The sequence below is a fragment of the Eucyclogobius newberryi genome, unplaced genomic scaffold, assembly GCF_026437365.1.
Source record: "Eucyclogobius newberryi isolate DKJ021-1_F unplaced genomic scaffold, fEucNew1.0.hap1 SCAF_8, whole genome shotgun sequence".
NCBI lineage: Eukaryota > Metazoa > Chordata > Actinopteri > Gobiiformes > Gobiidae > Eucyclogobius > Eucyclogobius newberryi.
In genome coordinates this window covers 564,726-586,981 of record NW_027316500.1, presented here as the reverse complement: position 1 = coordinate 586,981, position 22,256 = coordinate 564,726, and the positions used below count along the sequence as shown (strand labels likewise).

Below are 22,256 nucleotides of genomic sequence, written 5' to 3'. Positions count from 1 at the left end.
ACCAATTAAAGGTTTTTACACTTGTTTTCACAACATGTCCTGTGCGTAATGTGGATACAAGTCTTCCAAGAGCAGGACATTCCCATACCGGGAGTTGAACCCGGGCCACCTGGGTGAAAACCGGGAATCCTAACCGCTAGACCATATGGGAACGATTACAAAGCAACTGATTGAATTATAAAGTAGACCTCAGTGATGTTTGAGAGTTGAGGAACAGTCCAAACAGTGCATATTTGGGGAATCAGCTTGTTAGCAAGCATTTTTAATCCAATCTAAAAGTGTTTGATTCTGCATGTAATTGAAAGAAGCCCATTCTAAATGGAAAAAGTCTCGTGATTTGTATGTTGCTTGTCGTTCAGCCAATAAGACCATGGACCTGAAATCCACAATACGGGATTTTGGAGGCTATTGTCCTGTGCATTATAATTATGGGGTTTTGTACACCTAATAGACTCAAATTGCTTCAAAATGTGTAACCATAGTCCTTTTTTGACCTACATCTTGTTGGTTCAGCATGAGTATGCAATTTTACTAGGTGCTGATTGCTGGACCATTATCTTAAAGACAAGAGAGTTACTTAAACATAGCGTTGACTTTGATTACTTGTGAAGTAACATAGTCTTGAAAGAGTTCCTTCTCAGCTATTTTTCCCCCCAAAAAAGAAATGACAATGTAGGATGGATTAAATAAAAGTGCTGCTCGATTAAATGGAAGGTGGTACTGGGAGCTCGCGCTGAAACTCAGCTTCCATCATCTATATCGGCATCAGTTGAGAATAAACCTACACTTTGTTGACTAGCTTGGTTAATCCTGATTAGAAAAGCCATCAGTGGAAATAAACACATTCTAGCAGAGGATGGTTTCAATCCATCGACCTCTGGGTTATGGGCCCAGCACGCTTCCGCTGCGCCACTCTGCTGAGTGCTCTCCTTCGATGGGACTTGAACCTAAAATACCTGGTTTAGGGGGCCAGTGCATTATACCTACGGGGCTATATACATCTAAATGACTCAAATTGCTTCAAAATGTGTTATCTAGATTCAAAGGTAATGCAGAACTGGGATCTTGCACAGAAGCACAGTGCTCTACCACTGAGCTACATCCCCATCTACCACCTGTCATGATTTTTTTCCAAGCAAGGTTTGGAGACAACACCTTTCCCTTTGTGCCATGAACAGACTACTAAATGGCGCTCTAGGGGACTGAACCCAGGATTTCCTACATGCCCTTGATCTGAAAGAAATGCTGAGAAATTAAACATGCTGGTTTATAAAATGGAACGAAAGCTTGAAAGTTGTGCTCCCAAACAGACGTTGCTGACAGGATTCAATTCCAGTTGACAGAAATCCTAACCACGAGAGCATATGGGAAATGTAAGAATCAAGTGTAAAAGATTGAAGCGTAACATAAGCCTCATGGCTGTTGGAGAGGTTAAGGAACAGTGCTCAGTTGGGGCACCAGCTTTTAAGCAAGCATTTTTACTATCTAAAAGTGCTTGGTTCTGCATGTAATGGAAAGAAGCCCACTCTACGTGCAACAAATCTCGTGATTTGTATTTTGCTTTTGCCAAATAGAAGTTTTTCTTGATATTGAATACAGTTCGTTTTGCTCTCAAATTTGAGATATTGTTTTGTTTCAAACAAAGCATTTGACTGAGTGCATAAAAACATCTTGGGTAAGAAGCACTATCTGGCCATTCTGAGTTTGTGTTGGATCCCCACTAGATATTCTGGCCGAGTGGTCTAAGGGGCTAGATTTAGGTTCGTGTCCCTGTGAAGGGATGCATTCAAATCCAACAACTGTTAGACTGCATGGAAAAGCTAAAGGTCGATTACTAGATATTAAAGCTGCGCCCAAATGCGTGATATTTTTCTATGCCTCGCTGGACACCAATTAAAGGTTTTTACACTTGTTTTCACAACATGTCCTGTGCGTACTGTGGATACAAGTCTTCCAAGAGCAGGATATTCCCATACCGGGAGTTGAACCCGGGCCACCTGGGTGAGAACCAGGAATCCTAAGCGCTGGACCATATAGAAAGGATTACAAAGCAAATGATTGAAGTATAAAGTAGACCTCAGTGATGTTTGAGAGTTGAGGAACAGTCCAAACAGTGCATATTTGGGGAATCAGTTTGTTAGCAAGCATTTTTAATCCAATCTAAAAGTGTTTGATTCTGCATGTAATTGAAAGAAGCCCATTCTAAATGGAAAAAGTCTCGTGATTTGTATGTTGCTTGTCGTTCAGCCAATAAGACCATGGACCTGAAATCCACAATACGGGATTTTGGAGGCTATTGTCCTGTGCATTATAATTATGGGGTTTTGTACACCTAATAGACTCAAATTGCTTCAAAATGTGTAACCATAGTCCTTTTTTGACCTACATCTTGTTGGTTCAGCATGAGTATGCAATTTTACTAGGTGCTGATTGCTGGACCATTATCATAACCCTTTAGGCGCCAGAGATTATGGATGAAATAAATGTATAAATAAAAAACTTCCTGAGATACAGAGAACTGAAGCCGGGGCACAGCTCTGGGTCGGCAGTGCCCCTGGAGGCCCGTAGAAGCTCCACACTCCAGTTGATTCTTGGATAAAAGGGCACCCAGCCGGTCTCGAACTCGCGTAAGGCGGAGCAGGGATCATCCACCCCGCACACGGCCAGACTTTGCCCGGCCAGGGAGCACCTTCTGCGGGTCGGAGGCTCCGGGTTGGAGCCCCTGGAGCCTGGAGCCCTCACCGGGCCCCGAACTCGGCTGCCGGAGGCAGTGCAGTGCCTCATGGATAAAAGGGCACCCAGCCGGTCTCGAACTCGCGTGAGGCGGAGCAGGGATCATCCACCCCGCACACGGCCAGCCTTTGCCCGGCCAGGGAGCACCTTCTGCGGGTCGGAGGCTCCGGGTCGGAGCCCCTGGAGCCTGGAGCCCTCACCGGGCCCCGAACTCGGCTGCCGGAGGCAGTGCAGTGCCTCATGGATAAAAGGGCACCCAGCCGGTCTCGAACTCGCGTGAGGCGGAGCAGGGATCATCCACCCCGCACACGGCCAGACTTTGCCCGGCCAGGGAGCACCTTCTGCGGGTCGGAGGCTCCGGGTCGGAGCCCCTGGAGCCTGGAGCCCTCACCGGGCCCCGAACTCGGCTGCCGGAGGCAGTGCAGTGCCTCATGGATAAAAGGGCACCCAGCCGGTCTCGAACTCGCGTGAGGCGGAGCAGGGATCATCCACCCCGCACACGGCCAGACTTTGCCCGGCCAGGGAGCACCTTCTGCGGGTCGGAGGCTCCGGGTCGGAGCCCCTGGAGCCTGGAGCCCTCACCGGGCCCCGAACTCGGCTGCCGGAGGCAGTGCAGTGCCTCATGGATAAAAGGGCACCCAGCCGGTCTCGAACTCGCGTGAGGGGGAGCAGGGATCATCCACCCCGCACACGGCCAGACTTTGCCCGGCCAGGGAGCACCTTCTGCGGGTCGGAGGCTCCGGGTCGGAGCCCCTGGAGCCTGGAGCCCTCACCGGGCCCCGAACTCGGCTGCCGGAGGCAGTGCAGTGCCTCATGGATAAAAGGGCACCCAGCCGGTCTCGAACTCGCGTGAGGCGGAGCAGGGATCATCCACCCCGCACACGGCCAGCCTTTGCCCGGCCAGGGAGCACCTTCTGCGGGTCGGAGGCTCCGGGTCGGAGCCCCTGGAGCCTGGAGCCCTCACCGGGCCCCGAACTCGGCTGCCGGAGGCAGTGCAGTGCCTCATGGATAAAAGGGCACCCAGCCGGTCTCGAACTCGCGTGAGGCGGAGCAGGGATCATCCACCCCGCACACGGCCAGACTTTGCCCGGCCAGGGAGCACCTTCTGCGGGTCGGAGGCTCCGGGTCGGAGCCCCTGGAGCCTGGAGCCCTCACCGGGCCCCGAACTCGGCTGCCGGAGGCAGTGCAGTGCCTCATGGATAAAAGGGCACCCAGCCGGTCTCGAACTCGCGTGAGGCGGAGCAGGGATCATCCACCCCGCACACGGCCAGACTTTGCCCGGCCAGGGAGCACCTTCTGCGGGTCGGAGGCTCCGGGTCGGAGCCCCTGGAGCCTGGAGCCCTCACCGGGCCCCGAACTCGGCTGCCGGAGGCAGTGCAGTGCCTCATGGATAAAAGGGCACCCAGCCGGTCTCGAACTCGCGTGAGGCGGAGCAGGGATCATCCACCCCGCACACGGCCAGACTTTGCCCGGCCAGGGAGCACCTTCTGCGGGTCGGAGGCTCCGGGTCGGAGCCCCTGGAGCCTGGAGCCCTCACCGGGCCCCGAACTCGGCTGCCGGAGGCAGTGCAGTGCCTCATGGATAAAAGGGCACCCAGCCGGTCTCGAACTCGCGTGAGGCGGAGCAGGGATCATCCACCCCGCACACGACCAGACTTTGCCCGGGGAAGGGCCACTCTGGCTGGGCATGGCCCCCACTGAGCACCCCCTGGAACCCCTGGAGCCCCCGGAGCACCTCCAGAGCCACCCCCCACTCCTCCAGACTCTGCCCGGGGAAGGGCCACTCTGGCTGGGCATGGCCTCCACTGAGCACCCCCTGGAGCCCCCGGAGCACCTCCAGAGCCACCCCCCACTCTCCCCAGACTATGCCCGGGGAAGGGCCACTCTGGCTGGGCATGGCCTCCACCAAGCACCCCCTGGAGCCCCCGGAGCACCTCCAGAGCCACCCCCCACTCTCCCCAGACTATGCCCGGGGAAGGGCCACTCTGGCTGGGCATGGCCTCCGCCGAGCACCCCCTGGAGCCCCCGGAGCACCTCCAGAGCCACCCCCCACTCCTCCAGACTCTGCCCGGGGAAGGGCCACTCTGGCTGGGCATGGCCTCCACTGAGCACCCCCTGGAGCCCCCGGAGCACCTCCAGAGCCACCCCCCACTCTCCCCAGACTATGCTCGGGGAAGGGACACTCTGGCTGGGTATGGCCTCCACTGAGCACCCCCTGGAACCCCTGGAACCCCTGGAGCCCCGGGAGCACCTCCAGAGCCACCCCCCACTCTCCCCAGACTCTGCCCGGGGAAGGGCCACTCTGGCTGGGCATGGCCTCCGCCGAGCACCCCCTGGAACCCCCGGAGCACCTCCAGAGCCACCCCCCACTCCTCCAGACTCACCCCGGGGAAGGGCAACTCTGGCTGGGCATGGCCCCCACTGAGCACCCCCTGGAACCCCTGGAGCCCCTGGAGCACCTCCAGGGCCACCCCCCCACTCCACCAGACTCAGCCCCGACCCGGGCACACTCTTCCCCGGGTCCTGGGCTCCGGGACTCCGGGGATGACCACCGGGGACCAGGCTCTCCCTCCGAACCCGGGGACCCACCCTTAAGCACCCCCTCGCGGGCTAAACCCCTTAGGGGCAGCCGCCTGGAAGCCCGTGCCCTTGGTACTCTGACATGGAAGCCCGTGCCCTTGGTACTCTTAACCACAGGGGGTATAGTGTACTATACTATGATGGTCAGATCACCTCCAGGCCCCAGGGGAGTGCTTTTCTGGGGTCAAACAGTGCACTGATGATGGGGGATTATTTCATTTTGCTCATTTTGGTGTTTTTTCACATTTTAACCCATTTTCACCCCTTTTGCTCACAACTTCGTACTACGGCCCGGAAAAACGACAGAGTCGATGGGTATAGTGTACTATTGCCGAAAAATGACAGAGTCTTTTCGGGTATAGTGTACTATTTCGGTTTTTACTCTAAGTCCCTCAGGGGCATATGGTGCTATACTCTGATGGTCAGATCACCTCCAGGCCCCAGGGGAGTGCTTTTCTGGGGTCAAACAGTGCACTGATGATGGGGGATTATTTCATTTTGCTCATTTTGGTGTTTTTTCACATTTTAACCCATTTTCACCCCTTTTGCTCACAACTTCATACTACGGCCCGGGAAAACGACAGAGTCGATGGGCATAGTGTACTATTGCCGAAAAATGACAGAGTCTTTTCGGGAATAGTGTACTATTTCGGTTTTTACTCTAAGTCCCTCAGGGGCATATGGTGCTATACTCTGATGGTCAGATCACCTCCAGGCCCCAGGGGAGTGCTTTTCTGGGGTCAAACAGTGCACTGATGATGGGGGATTATTTCATTTTGCTCATTTTGGTGTTTTTTCACATTTTAACCCATTTTCACCCATTTTGCTCACCCCGCACTCTGCCGCATATGAGGCCGGGGAAGGGCCACTCTGGCTGGGCATGGCCTCCGCTGAGCACCCCCTGGAGCCCCTGGAGCCCCCGGAGACCCTCCAGAGCCACCCCCCACTCCTCCAGACTCACCCCGGGGAAGGGACACTCTGGCTGGGCATGGCCTCCGCCGAGCAGCCCCTGGAGCCCCCGGAGACCCTCCAGAGCCACCCCCCACTCCTCCAGACTCACCCCGGGGAAGGGACACTCTGGCTGGGCATGGCCTCCGCCGAGCACCCCCTGGAACCCCTGGAGCCCCTCCAGGGCCACCCCCCACTCCTCCAGACTCACCCCGGGGAAGGTCCACTCTGGCTGGGCATGGCCTCCGCTGACCACCCCCTGGAACCCCTGGAGCCCCCGGAGCAGCTCCAGAGCCACCCCCCACTCTCCCCAGACTCTGCACGGGGAAGGGCCACTCTGGCCGGGCATGGCCTCCGCTGAGCACCCCCTGGAACCCCTGGAGCCCCCGGAGCACCTCCAGAGCCATCCCCCACTCCTCCAGACTCACCCCGGGGAAGGGACACTCTGGCTGGGCATGGCCCCCACTGAGCACCCCCTGGAACCCCTGGAGCCCCCGGAGCACCTCCACAGCCACCCCCCACTCTCCCCAGACTCACCCCGGGGAAGGGCCACTCCGGCCGGGCATGGCCTCCGCTGAGCACCGCCTGGAGCCACCTCGGAGAGCTCCGGGACCCTGGAGCCACCATGGACAGCTCCGGGCCCCTGGAGCCACCTTGGAGAGCTCCGGGCACCTCCGGCCGGGCATGGCCCCCGCTGAGCACCCCCTGGAGCCCCCGGAGCACCTCCAGAGCCACCCCCCACTCTCCCCAGACTATGCCCGGGGAAGGGCCACTCTGGCTGGGCATGGCCTCCACTGAGCACCCCCTGGAGCCCCCGGAGCACCTCCAGAGCCACCCCCCACTCTCCCCAGACTATGCCCGGGGAAGGGCCACTCTGGCTGGGCATGGCCTCCGCCGAGCACCCCCTGGAACCCCTGGAGCCCCTCCAGAGCCACCCCCCACTCCTCCAGACTCACCCCGGGGAAGGGCCACTCTGGCTGGGCATGGCCTCCACTGAGCACCCCCTGGAGCCCCCGGAGCACCTCCAGAGCCACCCCCCACTCTCCCCAGACTCACCCCGGGGAAGGGCCACTCTGGCTGGGCATGGTCTCCACCAAGCACCCCCTGGAGCCCCCGGAGCACCTCCAGAGCCACCCCCCACTCCTCCAGACTCACCCCGGGGAAGGGACACTCTGGCTGGGCATGGCCTCCGCCGAGCACCCCCTGGAGCCCCCGGAGCACCCCCAGAGCCACCCCCCACTCTCCCCAGACTCATCCCGGGGAAGGGACACTCTGGCTGGGCATGGCCTCCACTGAGCACCCCCTGGAACCCCTGGAGCCCCGGGAGCACCTCCAGAGCCACCCCCCACTCTCCCCAGACTCTGCCCGGGGAAGGGCCACTCTGGCTGGGCATGGCCTCTGCCGAGCACCCCCTGGAACCCCCGGAGGCCCTCCAGAGCCACCCCCCACTCTCCCCAGACTCACCCCGGGGAAGGGCCACTCTGGCTGGGCATGGTCTCCACCAAGCACCCCCTGGAGCCCCCGGAGCACCTCCAGAGCCACCCCCCACTCCTCCAGACTCACCCCGGGGAAGGGACACTCTGGCTGGGCATGGCCTCCGCCGAGCACCCCCTGGAGCCCCCGGAGCACCCCCAGAGCCACCCCCCACTCTCCCCAGACTCACCCCGGGGAAGGGACACTCTGGCTGGGCATGGCCTCCACTGAGCACCCCCTGGAACCCCTGGAGCCCCTGGAGCACCTCCAGGGCCACCCCCCCACTCCACCAGACTCAGCCCCGACCCGGGCACACTCTTCCCCGGGTCCTGGGCTCCGGGACTCCGGGGATGACCACCGGGGACCAGGCTCTCCCTCCGAACCCGGGGACCCACCCTTAAGCACCCCCTCGCGGGCTAAACCCCTTAGGGGCAGCCGCCTGGAAGCCCGTGCCCTTGGTACTCTGACATGGAAGCCCGTGCCCTTGGTACTCTTAACCACACTTTGAAATTTTTCGAGTATAGTGTACTATTTCGGTTTTTACTCTAAGTCCCTCAGGGGTATAGTGTACTATACTATGATGGTCAGATCACCTCCAGGCCCCAGGGGAGTGCTTTTCTGGGGTCAAACAGTGCACTGATGATGGGGGATTATTTCATTTTGCTCATTTTGGTGTTTTTTCACATTTTAACCCATTTTCACCCCTTTTGCTCACAACTTCATACTACGGCCCGGAAAAACGACAGAGTCCCTCGGGTATAGTGTACTATTGCCGAAAAACGACAGAGTCTTTTCAGGCATAGTGTACTATTTCGGTTTTTACTCTAAGTCCCTCAGGGGCATATGGTGCTATACTCTGATGGTCAGATCACCTCCAGGCCCCAGGGGAGTGCTTTTCTGGGGGCAAACAGTGCACTGATGATGGGGGATTATTTCATTTTGCTCATTTTGGTGTTTTTTCACATTTTAACCCATTTTCACCCCTTTTGCTCACAACTTCATACTACGGCCCGGAAAAACTACAGAGTCCCTCGGGTATAGTGTACTATTGCCGAAAAACGACAGAGTCCCTCGGGTATAGTGTACTATTGCCGAAAAACGACAGAGTCCCTCGGGTATAGTGTACTATTGCCGAAAAACGACAGAGTCCCTCGGGTATAGTGTACTATTGCCGAAAAACGACAGAGTCCCTCGGGTATAGTGTACTATTGCCGAAAAACGACAGAGTCCCTCGGGTATAGTGTACTATTGCCGAAAAACGACAGAGTCCCTCGGGTATAGTGTACTATTGGCTGGAAGCTCGGTTTTTTTTCTAAGTCCAGCAGGGGTATATGGTACTATATTCTGGTGGTCAGATCACCTCCAGGCCCCAGGGGAGTGCTTTTCTGGGGGCAAACTGTGCACTGATGATGGGGGATTATTTCATTTTGCTCATTTTGGTGTTTTTTCACATTTTAACCCATTTTCACCCCTTTTGCTCACATCTTCAAACTCGGGCCCTGATTACAAGTTCTGACCAAATGATGACAAACACGGTATTTATTATGTATTTTTTTCATTTTTTTTATTTTTCCAACTTATACATCCATCATTGGTGCCAGGCAGGTTGTGGAGAAAGCAGTGAAGAAAGGAGAGAGCCATCACAGAAAAGATGTCCATCCAGGGTCAAGGTACCCTGCACTTTTACATATCCAAATGACAGCATTTAAAGTGTTTTAGCGTATGGTATCTCTCGTTGCATGGAACCGCACAGAGGCCAACGCCACACTGACGGCACCTGTACTTTGTTTGCCGCCTGCCTTTGGTACGAGAGCGGTCAGAGCACACGGCGCAGTCTGGACGTCCCTCTGCTTGACAAAGCCAATGACGCTCTGTGAGTCTCTGTGGCATTTCACCCTCCGGTCTTGAGCGCCTTTCTTGTTTTTTGGAGTGATCAGCCAGTAATGCATCAATAATGTTCTGAATGTAAACCTTTAAAGGTTTGTGTGGGCCTGGAGTGGATTTGGTGTATATGATGTGTGAGTTGACAATACTTATGCTTATAATGGCATTGAATATGCGATGATACCATTTCCGGGACCTGTGTGGAAAGAGGTATGTCTTCATCCTCTGGTCAGCAGTGTCCACTCCACCCATGTAGGCGTTGTACTGGTCGACACATACAGGTCTTTTGATGTCACGGAAGCCAGTGTCATCTGTCTTGGATCGGATCCTCCTCTGAACACAATCATTTCCATGGACTGTGGACAACATGGTGAGACGTTTAGTATCGTGCCAAGCACAAGCCAGGAGTTTTCCCTTTCTGCAAAAAACTGGGTCATCTCCTTTTTTCAGCTGTAAGACACTTTTACCAAGGCATTTTGGCATCCCCAACCTGGTAATCCTTACCGTCCCACACAGTCCAGTTTCCAAATCTGCTAATTCATTTGCAATTACAGGCGAGGTATAGTAACTGTCCATGTAAATCTCGTGTCCTTTGCCCGTAAAGGGAGAAACCAACTCACGGACAACTGCGTGTGTTGCACTGATGTTGCTTGCATTATTTTTGTACTGTCCAGTGTGCATTGACCAGCGCAAAACATACCCTGAACAGCTTTCACTCAGGGCATACACTCTATAGCCATATTTGTCAGGTTTATTCGGAGAGTAACATTTTAGTGAAGATCTCCCCTTGAAAGCTATTGTCATTTCATCTAAAGAAAGCTCCTTGATTGGACTGTAAACTGCTGCAAATTTGGGAATAATCAAATCTATTATTGGGCGGACTTTGAACAGTTTATCGTGCCCGGGCTCGCCTGTTCTCACATAATCATTATTGTTGACAAAATGAAAGAACGAAAGAATGATTTCAAATCTGTTTCTTGACATTACATTTCCAAATCCAGGCGTTTGTGTAAGCCAAAATGTTCCCCAGTAATCCTCGATTTCAGGTTTCTCAACAAGGCCCATGGAGAGATGCAAAGCGAAGAAAGCTTTCATTTCGGTGACTGATACATCATACCACTCAAGAAATCTTGAATGTGGCTTCAGAATCATAGGTGCCATACACTGATGTGCATATCTATTTGTCTCATCAGTAATGAAAGTCCAAAACTGATCGGTCAGAAAGAGTGACAGAATATCAAATGGATTAGCATCCGTCAGATCCATCTCTCCTGTGTAGCCAACTGGGTCTTCAAAAGGTTTGATCCATGCCTCAAATACCTCGACCTCTCTCAGCATGTCCCAGCTCTCATCCACCGGGCAAGTTTTACTGCAGCCACTGGTTCCACTGGTTCCTCGCCTCCGTCTGTCCTTTGCACCTGTCCGTTGTTTCGAAGTCCCTTCATCTCCACTTGGAAATCCATCGTCACTCTCGGGGAGATAATACCCTTCAGAGTCAGAATCTGCTGTAAATTGCATGCCACGTGTACTTCCTCCAGCCATTTTTTTCCTTACCGGATCTGCCCTGGATCATACCTGGCTAATAAAGGGAAGTTGCACCGAACCGACCAATGACTGAAGTGATTCATTTTCTACTATTATTTCATTAATTTCCTTGTACGGTAAAGTTGCATTTCTGCGACTTTGGCGCTTAAAGGGTTAGAATACAGAGTTTTTGGTTTCAATACCTTATCATCTGCTGCCATCTTCTGTATTTTTTGTAAATAAAGGTGGACAAAAATAAATAAATATTTGACAAACGCCAAGCCTAGCCCCAAGCCCCAAGGACTGATAACCCTTTAGGCGCCAGAGATTATGGATGAAATAAATGTATAAATAAAAAACTTCCTGAGATACAGAGAACTGAAGCCGGGGCACAGCTCTGGGTCGGCAGTGCCCCTGGAGGCCCGTAGAAGCTCCACACTCCAGTTGATTCTTGGATAAAAGGGCACCCAGCCGGTCTCGAACTCGCGTGAGGCGGAGCAGGGATCATCCACCCCGCACACGGCCAGACTTTGCCCGGCCAGGGAGCACCTTCTGCGGGTCGGAGGCTCCGGGTCGGAGCCCCTGGAGCCTGGAGCCCTCACCGGGCCCCGAACTCGGCTGCCGGAGGCAGTGCAGTGCCTCATGGATAAAAGGGCACCCAGCCGGTCTCGAACTCGCGTGAGGCGGAGCAGGGATCATCCACCCCGCACACGGCCAGACTTTGCCCGGCCAGGGAGCACCTTCTGCGGGTCGGAGGCTCCGGGTCGGAGCCCCTGGAGCCTGGAGCCCTCACCGGGCCCCGAACTCGGCTGCCGGAGGCAGTGCAGTGCCTCATGGATAAAAGGGCACCCAGCCGGTCTCGAACTCGCGTGAGGCGGAGCAGGGATCATCCACCCCGCACACGACCAGACTTTGCCCGGGGAAGGGCCACTCTGGCTGGGCATGGCCCCCACTGAGCACCCCCTGGAACCCCTGGAGCCCCCGGAGCACCTCCAGAGCCACCCCCCACTCCTCCAGACTCTGCCCGGGGAAGGGCCACTCTGGCTGGGCATGGCCTCCACTGAGCACCCCCTGGAGCCCCCGGAGCACCTCCAGAGCCACCCCCCACTCTCCCCAGACTATGCCCGGGGAAGGGCCACTCTGGCTGGGCATGGCCTCTGCCGAGCACCCCCTGGAGCCCCCGGAGCACCTCCAGAGCCACCCCCCACTCTCCCCAGACTATGCCCGGGGAAGGGCCACTCTGGCTGGGCATGGCCTCCGCCGAGCACCCCCTGGAGCCCCCGGAGCACCTCCAGAGCCACCCCCCACTCCTCCAGACTCTGCCCGGGGAAGGGCCACTCTGATTGGGCATGGCCTCCACTGAGCACCCCCTGGAGCCCCCGGAGCACCTCCAGAGCCACCCCCCACTCTCCCCAGACTATGCTCGGGGAAGGGACACTCTGGCTGGGCATGGCCTCCGCTGAGCACCCCCTGGAGCCCCTGGAGCCCCCGGAGACCCTCCAGAGCCACCCCCCACTCCTCCAGACTCACCCCGGGGAAGGGACACTCTGGCTGGGCATGGCCTCCGCCGAGCAGCCCCTGGAGCCCCCGGAGACCCTCCAGAGCCACCCCCCACTCCTCCAGACTCACCCCGGGGAAGGGACACTCTGGCTGGGCATGGCCTCCGCCGAGCACCCCCTGGAACCCCCGGAGCACCTCCAGAGCCATCCCCCACTCCTCCAGACTCACCCCGGGGAAGGGACACTCTGGCTGGGCATGGCCCCCACTGAGCACCCCCTGGAACCCCTGGAGCCCCCGGAGCACCTCCACAGCCACCCCCCACTCTCCCCAGACTCACCCCGGGGAAGGGCCACTCCGGCCGGGCATGGCCTCCGCTGAGCACCGCCTGGAGCCACCTCGGAGAGCTCCGGGCCCCTGGAGCCACCATGGACAGCTCCGGGCCCCTGGAGCCACCTTGGAGAGCTCCGGGCACCTCCGGCCGGGCATGGCCCCCGCTGAGCACCCCCTGGAGCCCCCGGAGCACCTCCAGAGCCACCCCCCACTCTCCCCAGACTATGCCCGGGGAAGGGCCACTCTGGCTGGGCATGGCCTCCACTGAGCACCCCCTGGAGCCCCCGGAGCACCTCCAGAGCCACCCCCCACTCTCCCCAGACTATGCCCGGGGAAGGGCCACTCTGGCTGGGCATGGCCTCCGCCGAGCACCCCCTGGAACCCCTGGAGCCCCTCCAGAGCCACCCCCCACTCCTCCAGACTCACCCCGGGGAAGGGCCACTCTGGCTGGGCATGGCCTCCACTGAGCACCCCCTGGAGCCCCCGGAGCACCTCCAGAGCCACCCCCCACTCTCCCCAGACTCACCCCGGGGAAGGGCCACTCTGGCTGGGCATGGTCTCCACCAAGCACCCCCTGGAGCCCCCGGAGCACCTCCAGAGCCACCCCCCACTCCTCCAGACTCACCCCGGGGAAGGGACACTCTGGCTGGGCATGGCCTCCGCCGAGCACCCCCTGGAGCCCCCGGAGCACCCCCAGAGCCACCCCCCACTCTCCCTAGACTCATCCCGGGGAAGGGACACTCTGGCTGGGCATGGCCTCCACTGAGCACCCCCTGGAACCCCTGGAGCCCCGGGAGCACCTCCAGAGCCACCCCCCACTCTCCCCAGACTCTGCCCGGGGAAGGGCCACTCTGGCTGGGCATGGCCTCTGCCGAGCACCCCCTGGAACCCCCGGAGGCCCTCCAGAGCCACCCCCCACTCTCCCCAGACTCACCCCGGGGAAGGGCCACTCTGGCTGGGCATGGTCTCCACCAAGCACCCCCTGGAGCCCCCGGAGCACCTCCAGAGCCACCCCCCACTCCTCCAGACTCACCCCGGGGAAGGGACACTCTGGCTGGGCATGGCCTCCGCCGAGCACCCCCTGGAGCCCCCGGAGCACCCCCAGAGCCACCCACCACTCTCCCCAGACTCACCCCGGGGAAGGGACACTCTGGCTGGGCATGGCCTCCACTGAGCACCCCCTGGAACCCCTGGAGCCCCTGGAGCACCTCCAGGGCCACCCCCCCACTCCACCAGACTCAGCCCCGACCCGGGCACACTCTTCCCCGGGTCCTGGGCTCCGGGACTCCGGGGATGACCACCGGGGACCAGGCTCTCCCTCCGAACCCGGGGACCCACCCTTAAGCACCCCCTCGCGGGCTAAACCCCTTAGGGGCAGCCGCCTGGAAGCCCGTGCCCTTGGTACTCTGACATGGAAGCCCGTGCCCTTGGTACTCTTAACCACACTTTGAAATTTTTCGAGTATAGTGTACTATTTCGGTTTTTACTCTAAGTCCCTCAGGGGCATATGGTGCTATACTCTGATGGTCAGATCACCTCCAGGCCCCAGGGGAGTGCTTTTCTGGGGGCAAACAGTGCACTGATGATGGGGGATTATTTCATTTTGCTCATTTTGGTGTTTTTTCACATTTTAACCCATTTTCACCCCTTTTGCTCAAAACTTCATACTACGGCCCGGAAAAACTACAGAGTCCCTCGGGTATAGTGTACTATTGCCGAAAAACGACAGAGTCCCTCGGGTATAGTGTACTATTGCCGAAAAACGACAGAGTCCCTCGGGTATAGTGTACTATTGCCGAAAAACGACAGAGTCCCTCGGGTATAGTGTACTATTGCCGAAAAACGACAGAGTCCCTCGGGTATAGTGTACTATTGCCGAAAAACGACAGAGTCCCTCGGGTATAGTGTACTATTGGCTGGAAGCTCGGTTTTTTTTCTAAGTCCAGCAGGGGTATATGGTACTATATTCTGGTGGTCAGATCACCTCCAGGCCCCAGGGGAGTGCTTTTCTGGGGGCAAACTGTGCACTGATGATGGGGGATTATTTCATTTTGCTCATTTTGGTGTTTTTTCACATTTTAACCCATTTTCACCCCTTTTGCTCACATCTTCAAACTCGGGCCCTGATTACAAGTTCTGACCAAATGATGACAAACACGGTATTTATTATGTATTTTTTTCATTTTTTTTATTTTTCCAACTTATACATCCATCATTGGTGCCAGGCAGGTTGTGGAGAAAGCAGTGAAGAAAGGAGAGAGCCATCACAGAAAAGATGTCCATCCAGGGTCAAGGTACCCTGCACTTTTACATATCCAAATGACAGCATTTAAAGTTTTTTAGCGTATGGTATCTCTCGTTGCATGGAACCGCACAGAGGCCAACGCCACACTGACGGCACCTGTACTTTGTTTGCCGCCTGCCTTTGGTACGAGAGCGGTCAGAGCACACGGCGCAGTCTGGACGTCCCTCTGCTTGACAAAGCCAATGACGCTCTGTGAGTCTCTGTGGCATTTCACCCTCCGGTCTTGAGCGCCTTTCTTGTTTTTTGGAGTGATCAGCCAGTAATGCATCAATAATGTTCTGAATGTAAACCTTTAAAGGTTTGTGTGGGCCTGGAGTGGATTTGGTGTATATGATGTGTGAGTTGACAATACTTATGCTTATAATGGCATTGAATATGCGATGATACCATTTCCGGGACCTGTGTGGAAAGAGGTATGTCTTCATCCTCTGGTCAGCAGTGTCCACTCCACCCATGTAGGCGTTGTACTGGTCGACACATACAGGTCTTTTGATGTCACGGAAGCCAGTGTCATCTGTCTTGGATCGGATCCTCCTCTGAACACAATCATTTCCATGGACTGTGGACAACATGGTGAGACGTTTAGTATCGTGCCAAGCACAAGCCAGGAGTTTTCCCTTTCTGCAAAAAACTGGGTCATCTCCTTTTTTCAGCTGTAAGACACTTTTACCAAGGCATTTTGGCATCCCCAACCTGGTAATCCTTACCGTCCCACACAGTCCAGTTTCCAAATCTGCTAATTCATTTGCAATTACAGGCGAGGTATAGTAACTGTCCATGTAAATCTCGTGTCCTTTGCCCGTAAAGGGAGAAACCAACTCACGGACAACTGCGTGTGTTGCACTGATGTTGCTTGCATTATTTTTGTACTGTCCAGTGTGCATTGACCAGCGCAAAACATACCCTGAACAGCTTTCACTCAGGGCATACACTCTATAGCCATATTTGTCAGGTTTATTCGGAGAGTAACATTTTAGTGAAGATCTCCCCTTGAAAGCTATTGTCATTTCATCTAAAGAAAGCTCCTTGATTGGACTGTAAACTGCTGCAAATTTGGGAATAATCAAATCTATTATTGGGCGGACTTTGAACAGTTTATCGTGCCCGGGCTCGCCTGTTCTCACATAATCATTATTGTTGACAAAATGAAAGAACGAAAGAATGATTTCAAATCTGTTTCTTGACATTACATTTCCAAATCCAGGCGTTTGTGTAAGCCAAAATGTTCCCCAGTAATCCTCGATTTCAGGTTTCTCAACAAGGCCCATGGAGAGATGCAAAGCGAAGAAAGCTTTCATTTCGGTGACTGATACATCATACCACTCAAGAAATCTTGAATGTGGCTTCAGAATCATAGGTGCCATACACTGATGTGCATATCTATTTGTCTCATCAGTAATGAAAGTCCAAAACTGATCGGTCAGAAAGAGTGACAGAATATCAAATGGATTAGCATCCGTCAGATCCATCTCTCCTGTGTAGCCAACTGGGTCTTCAAAAGGTTTGATCCATGCCTCAAATACCTCGACCTCTCTCAGCATGTCCCAGCTCTCATCCACCGGGCAAGTTTTACTGCAGCCACTGGTTCCACTGGTTCCTCGCCTCCGTCTGTCCTTTGCACCTGTCCGTTGTTTCGAAGTCCCTTCATCTCCACTTGGAAATCCATCGTCACTCTCGGGGAGATAATACCCTTCAGAGTCAGAATCTGCTGTAAATTGCATGCCACGTGTACTTCCTCCAGCCATTTTTTTCCTTACCGGATCTGCCCTGGATCATACCTGGCTAATAAAGGGAAGTTGCACCGAACCGACCAATGACTGAAGTGATTCATTTTCTACTATTATTTCATTAATTTCCTTGTACGGTAAAGTTGCATTTCTGCGACTTTGGCGCTTAAAGGGTTAAAGACAAGAGAGTTCCTTAAACATAGCGTTGACTTTGATTACTTGTGAAGTAACATAGTCTTCCTTCCTTCTCAGCTATTTTTCCCCCAAAAAAGAAATGACAATGTAGGATTGATTAAATAAAAGTGCTGCTCGATTAAATGGAAGGTGGAACTGGGAGCTCGCGCTGAAACTCAGCTTCCATCATCTATATCGGCATCAGTTGAGAATAAACCTACACTTTGCTGACTAGCTTGGTTAATCCTGATTAGAAAAGCCATCAGTGCAAAGTAACACATTCTAGCAGAGGATGGTTTCGATCCATCGACCTCTGGGTTATGGGACCAGCACACTTCCGCTGCGCCACTCTGCTGAGTGCTCTCCTTCGATGGGACTTGAACCTAAAATCCCTGGTTTAGGGGGCCAGTGCATTATACCTACGGGGCTATATACATCTAAATGACTCAAATTGCTTCACAATGTGTTATCTAGATTCAAAGGTAATGCAGAACTGGGATCTTGCACAGAAGCACTGTGCTCTACCACTGAGCTACATCCCCATCTACCACCTGTCATGATTTTTTTCCAAGCAAGGTTTGGAGACAACACCTTTCCCTTTGTGCCATGAACAGACTACTAAATGGCGCTGCAGGGGACTGAACCCAGGATTTCCTACATGCCCTTGATCTGAAAGAAATGCTGAGAAATTAAACATGCTGGTTTATAAAATGGAACGAAAGCTTGAAAGTTGTGCTCCCAAACAGACGTTGCTGACAGGATTCAATTCCAGTTGACAGAAATCCTAACCACGAGAGCATATGGGAAATGTAAGAATCAAGTGTAAAAGATTGAAGCGTAACATAAGCCTCATGGCTGTTGGAGAGGTTAAGGAACAGTGCTCAGTTGGGGCACCAGCTTTTAAGCAAGCATTTTTACTATCTAAAAGTGCTTGGTTCTGCATGTAATGGAAAGAAGCCCACTCTACGTGCAACAAATCTCGTGATTTGTATTTTGCTTTTGCCAAATAGAAGTTTTTCTTGATATTGAATACAGTTCGTTTTGCTCTCAAATTTGAGATATTGTTTTGTTTCAAACAAAGCATTTGACTGAGTGCATGAAAACATCTTGATTAAGAAGCACTATCTGGCCATTCTGAGTTTGTGTTGGATCCCCACTAGATATTCTGGCCGAGTGGTCTAAGGGGCTAGATTTAGGTTCGTGTCCCTGTGAAGGGATGCATTCAAATCCAACAACTGTTAGACTGCATGGAAAAGCTAAAGGTCGATTACTAGATATTAAAGCTGCGCCCAAATGCGTGATATTTTTCTATGCCTCGCTGGACACCAATTAAAGGTTTTTACACTTGTTTTCACAACATGTCCTGTGCGTACTGTGGATACAAGTCTTCCAAGAGCAGGATATTCCCATACCGGGAATAGAACCCGGGCCACCTGGGTGAGAACCGGGAATCCTAACCGCTGGACCATATGGAAAGGATTACAAAGCAAATGATTGAAGTATAAAGTAGACCTCAGTGATGTTTGAGAGTTGAGAAACAGTCCAAACAGTGCATATTTGGGGAATCAGCTTGTTAGCAAGCATTTTTAATCCAATCTAAAAGTGTTTGATTCTGCATGTAATTGAAAGAAGCCCATTCTAAATGGAAAAAGTCTCGTGATTTGTATGTTGCTTGTCGTTCAGCCAATAAGACCATGGACCTGAAATCCACAATACGGGATTTTGGAGGCTATTGTCCTGTGCATTATAATTATGGGGTTTTGTACACCTAATAGACTCAAATTGCTTCAAAATGTGTAACCATAGTCCTTTTTTGACCTACATCTTGTTGGTTCAGCATGAGTATGCAATTTTACTAGGTGCTGATTGCTGGACCATTATCTTAAAGACAAGAGAGTTCCTTAAACATAGCGTTGACTTTGATTACTTGTGAAGTAACATAGTCTTGAAAGAGTTCCTTCTCAGCTATTTTTCCCCCAAAAAAGAAATGACAATGTAGGATGGATTAAATAAAAGTGCTGCTCGATTAAATGGAAGGTGGAACTGGGAGCTCGCGCTGAAACTCAGCTTCCATCATCTATATCAGCATCAGTTGAGAATAAACCTACACTTTGCTGACTAGCTTGGTTAATCCTGATTAGGAAAGCATTCAGTGCAAAGTAACACATTCTAGCAGAGGATGGTTTCGATCCATCGACCTCTGGGTTATGGGCCCAGCACGCTTCCGCTGCGCCACTCTGCTGAGTGCTCTCCTTCGATGGGACTTGAACCTAAAATACCTGGTTTAGGGGGCCAGTGCATTATACCTACGGGGCTATATACATCTAAATGACTCAAATTGCTTCAAAATGTGTTATCTAGATTCAAAGGTAATGCAGAACTGGGATCTTGCACAGAAGCACTGTGCTCTACCACTGAGCTACATCCCCATCTACTGCCTGTCATGATTTTTTTCCAAGCAAGGTTTGGAGACAACACCTTTCCCTTTGTGCCATGAACAGACTACTGAATGGTGCTGCAGGGGACTGAACCCAGGATTTCCTACATGCCCTTGATCTGAAAGAAATGCTGAGAAATGAAAAATGCTGGTTTATAAAATGGAACGAATGCTTGAAAGTTGTGCTCCCAAACAGACGTTGCTGACAGGATTCAATTCCAGTTGACAGAAATCCTAACCACTAGAGCATATGGGAAATGTAAGAATCAAGTGTAAAAGATTGAAGCGTAACATAAGCCTCATGGCTGTTGGAGAGGTTAAGGAACAGTGCTCAGTTGGGGCACCAGCTTTTAAGCAAGCATTTTTACTATCTAAAAGTGCTTGGTTCTGCATGTAATGGAAAGAAGCCCACTCTACGTGCAACAAATCTCGTGATTTGTATTTTGCTTTTGCCAAATAGAAGTATTTCTTGATATCGAATACAGTTCATTTTGCTCTCAAATTTGAGATATTGTTTTGTTTCAAACAAAGCATTTGACTGAGTGCATGAAAACATCTTGGGTAAGAAGCACTATCTGGCCATTCTGAGTTTGTGTTGGATCCCCACTTGTTGGTCAGATCATTGTAGGGACGGGAAACACCGGGACAACACGCGCTTTTCGTGGAGGAAAAACAGGAGTCTTCGTTTAGCGTCTCTGACTGAATCAGAACTCACTTTAATGAACGGAACTTCCGGTGCAAGACAGTTTCAGTGTAAGAGCACACATTTATATACACTGCGGATATCATACATTCAGGGCAACACCCCCACTTGCTCTTAACACTGTACATTTTACATATATACAAACGAAAAATGCACCTTTAAACTATTACAGTTTACATTTACATTCCAAAAAGAAATTTTGTAAACCTCTCAATTTTTAGTTTGACAACAGATTTTGTAAAAATATCTGCAACCATGTCTGCTGTAGCACAATACTCTATACAGATTTTCCCGTCATTGAGTGCAGACCTAATGAAGTGGTATTTTATGTCAATATGCTTACACCTCTGACGATTTATGGGATTTTTCGATAATGCTATTGCACCCTGATTATCGCCATACAAAAGAACTGGTGAATATTCACGTTCACTGTCCATTCCTGTCAGTAGTTGTGTAAGATATAAACTCTCCTGAGCGGTGGCTGCCATGGCCATATACTCCGCCTCACATGTTGACAAAGCTACTGTTGCCTGCTTCCTAGTTTTCCAACATATAACAGGCCCACTTTTAGTCAGGGCAAAACAGTAACCAGTAGTACTTCTTCGGTCAGTAGAATCTGCTGCCCAATCTGCATCACTAAATGCTATAAGGTGCAGATTGTCCTCTGTCTTTTTATAACACAGCTCTTTGTTCAATGTACCTTTTAGATATCTTAGCACATGTTTTGCGGTTATCCAGTGATGATCTTTTGGATCTGATAAATATTGAGAAAGTTTGCTTACAATCCAGCTTAAATCTGGTCGTGTACAAGTCATTAAATATATCAAGCTGCCCACTAGTTCGCGATACTTTGCTGCATCTACTGGCTCACCATCAGCATCAAAGTTGTGTTTTTGTTCACAAGGAGTAGAACGTGGCTTACAGTCTGACATATTAAACCATTCCAGTATTTTTGAGATATACCTTCTCTGGTTTAGTTTTATCTCTGTGCCTTGAGTACAGTCGATTCCTAAGAAATGTTTAAGCTCACCAAGATCTTTCATCTTAAATTTTTCACTTAACATTTGCTTTACATTTTTGAGTGAACATTCATTGTCAGTAGCAATAATAACATCATCAACCCAAATTATCAAAATAACTCTCTCATTTTCTGTTTGACTGTTGTAAACACAATGATCTACAGGATTCTGAACAAAGCCTCTTTCACATAGATGATCGTGCAACATCTTGTTCCAGTTTCTTCCAGATTGTTTCAAACCATATAAAGATTTGTTAAGTTTGCAAACTAACTTTTCACCCGTGTCTGACTTTACTTCAAATCCTTCTGGTTGCTCCATGTACACCTCACAATCAATTGGCACATGCAAATAAGCAGTTTTTACGTCCATCTGGTGAAGTTTTAAATTGTTCTGTACTGCCATTTGCATCAGACAGCGTACTGATGTCATGTCCGCAGTTGGAGAAAACGTCTCCTTGTAGTCAATTCCTTGTACTTGACTGTAGCCTTTAGCAACGTACCTGGCTTTAAAAGTCTCAGTATGATCTGCATTATCTTTTACTGTAAATACCCAACGTCCCCCCACTGCATTTTTACCTTCTGGCAGTGTGGTCAACGTGTATGTGTCGTTTTCTTTCAGAGATTTCATTTCATCTTTCATGGCATTAGTCCATAACTTTGCCTTTGGGGAGTGTACAGCTTCTTCAAAAGTCTGTGGCACACCATACATCACCCTGTAACAGTAATCAATGTTTGTTAAGGTTTGGTCATCTTCTTTGCAAACATAGTATTTCAGAAACATTGGACTTTTCCGGTTTCTTTTAGGGTAACGTGGCTCTTTACTCCCACTTTGTTCTTCCTGTTCTTGTTTTGCAGGTTCACAGTCATTTGTACAGTTCTCGTAACTTTCAATATTAGGCTCCTGTGCCTCACTTTGACTCT

The 22,256-nt window shown here is 52.3% G+C and overlaps 2 non-coding genes across 2 annotated transcripts; both read right to left on the bottom strand.

The window, feature by feature from the left end:
* Nucleotides 1–79: 79 nt before the first annotated feature.
* Nucleotides 80–151, bottom strand: trnae-uuc (transfer RNA glutamic acid (anticodon UUC)). Its single transcript has one exon. It is a non-coding gene; the product is annotated as a tRNA-Glu (tRNA).
* A 19,196-nt stretch (nucleotides 152–19,347) lies between these two features.
* On the bottom strand, nucleotides 19,348–19,419 carry trnam-cau (transfer RNA methionine (anticodon CAU)). Its single transcript has one exon. It is a non-coding gene; the product is annotated as a tRNA-Met (tRNA).
* Nucleotides 19,420–22,256: the final 2,837 nt, after the last annotated feature.